The 1,906-nt window shown below is 52.1% G+C and overlaps 1 pseudogene across 2 annotated transcripts; it reads left to right on the top strand.

Moving 5' to 3' along the window:
• The first annotated feature begins 268 nt into the window (after window positions 1–268).
• LOC110310612 (RISC-loading complex subunit TARBP2 pseudogene) lies at window positions 269–1,674 on the top strand (annotated as a pseudogene). Of its 2 annotated transcripts, XR_015045574.1 has the most exons (2): window positions 274–539; window positions 643–1,674. The product of XR_015045574.1 is annotated as an RISC-loading complex subunit TARBP2 pseudogene, transcript variant X2 (transcript). The 2 variants fall into 2 exon arrangements; XR_015045573.1 differs by having other exon boundaries at window positions 269–1,674.
• The last annotated feature ends 232 nt before the right edge of the window (window positions 1,675–1,906 follow it).

Raw genomic sequence — 1,906 nt, 5'->3', positions numbered from 1 at the left:
GAAGTTGAATGTCATATAAAATTAATGGTAAGCAGCAAATAACCCTTTAGCATAAATACATCTTAATAAATACATCCTAATTCTTATCCAAAATCTAAATCCAACGGGGTGCTCGGTGTGTTCATTTATTAACCTTATCCTGAAGTGACTTTATAGTAGGAAGCAATGCTACGACTGTAAGGCAGGTTTTCTCCCCAGGTCTGGGTCTCCATCCCATTAAAGAGTTTTTACCCTCAAGAAAACAGCCTCGGTCGGCGGTGTACTGGGGTGCGTGGAGGCTGTAGTCACGGTGGCGCTCGCGGGGACGGAGGAGGGAATGAGTGAAGAGGATCAGGGCTCCGGCACTACTACAGGCTGCCGGCTGCCCAGCATAGAGCAAATGCTGGCCGCCAACCCGGGCAAGACCCCGATCAGCCTTCTTCAGGAGTATGGGACCAGAATAGGAAAGCCGCCCGTGTACCACCTTCTCAAAGCCGAGGGCCAGGCCCATCAACCTAATTTCACCTTCCGGGTCACCGTTGGCGACACCAGCTGCACTGGTGAGGGCCCCAGCAAGAAGGTAGCCAAGCACAAGGCAGCTGAGGTGGCCCTCAAACACCTCAAAGAGGGGAGCATGCTGGAACCAGCCCTGGAGGACAGCAGTTCTTTTTCTCTCCTAGACTCTTCACCACCTGAGGACACTCCTGTCGTTGCTGCAGAAGCTGCTGCCCCTGTTCCATCTGCTGTACTAACCAGGAGCCCTCCCATGGAGATGCAGCCCCCTGTCTCTCCTCAGCAGTCTGAGTGCAACCCTGTCGGTGCTCTGCAGGAGCTGGTGGTGCAAAAAGGCTGGCGATTGCCAGAGTACATGGTGACCCAGGAGTCTGGGCCTGCTCACCGCAAAGAGTTCACCATGACTTGCCAGGTGGAGCGTTTCATTGAGATTGGCAGTGGCACTTCCAAAAAGCTGGCAAAGCGTAACGCAGCAGCTAAGATGCTCCTTCGAGTACACACCGTACCTCTGGATGCCCGGGATGGCAATGAGGCAGAGCCTGATGACGATCATTTTTCCATTGGCGTGAGCTCCCGCCTGGATGGACTGAGGAATCGTGGGCCAGGCTGCACCTGGGATTCCTTGCGGAATTCTGTGGGAGAAAAGATCCTGTCCCTCCGCAGTTGCTCCGTGGGCTCTCTAGGGGCTCTGAGCTCTGCCTGCTGCAGTGTCCTCAGTGAGCTCTCTGAGGAGCAGGCTTTCCATGTCAGCTATCTGGATATTGAGGAACTGAGCCTGAGTGGGCTCTGCCAGTGCCTAGTGGAACTGTCCACCCAGCCAGCCACTGTGTGTTATGGTTCTGCAACCACCAGGGAGGCAGCCCGAGATGATGCTGCTCACCGCGCCCTACAGTACCTCAGGATCATGGCGGGTAGCAAGTAGCATCCCACTGCAGTGATGGATATGCATCTTTTACTTCTTGCTCCTTCTGCCCCTGGGTCCATGTATCCACCTAGCTCTGGTACCCTCCAGAGGTGCCATCTCTACCTCTGACACAGCCTGTCTGCCTTGAGACTGAGGAAGGCACAGGCAAGCAAGGAGCCATGAACCATAGGGCCCCAGCCAGCACAGGATTTGTCCTCATTCCGTGGGTGATGAATCTATTGGAGTCCTGAATAAATGCTGCTCTTTGGCTTCCTAAATCCTGCTCTCTCTCTGGCCTTGGGTCATGAGGGTATAAGGAATAAACATGGTGAGCTTGTTCTCCTTTTGAAAAAAAAAAAAAAGAAAAAAAAACAGCCTCATACCCATTAGTCAAGCAGTCATGTAAATTAATACTTTTTTTACTATAGGTAAATTGACCTAAAACAGGCATGAATCCTGTCCATACATGCTGGTCTCCAAATTATAAATGTATTTTCTCCAACTCAACAG

Source organism: Mus caroli, unplaced genomic scaffold (genome assembly GCF_978045245.1).
Source record: "Mus caroli unplaced genomic scaffold, Mus_caroli_1 scaffold_16, whole genome shotgun sequence".
Taxonomy (NCBI): domain Eukaryota; kingdom Metazoa; phylum Chordata; class Mammalia; order Rodentia; family Muridae; genus Mus; species Mus caroli.
The sequence above is the reverse complement of the archived record's forward strand: the minus strand, read 5'-3'. Positions and strand labels throughout refer to the sequence as shown.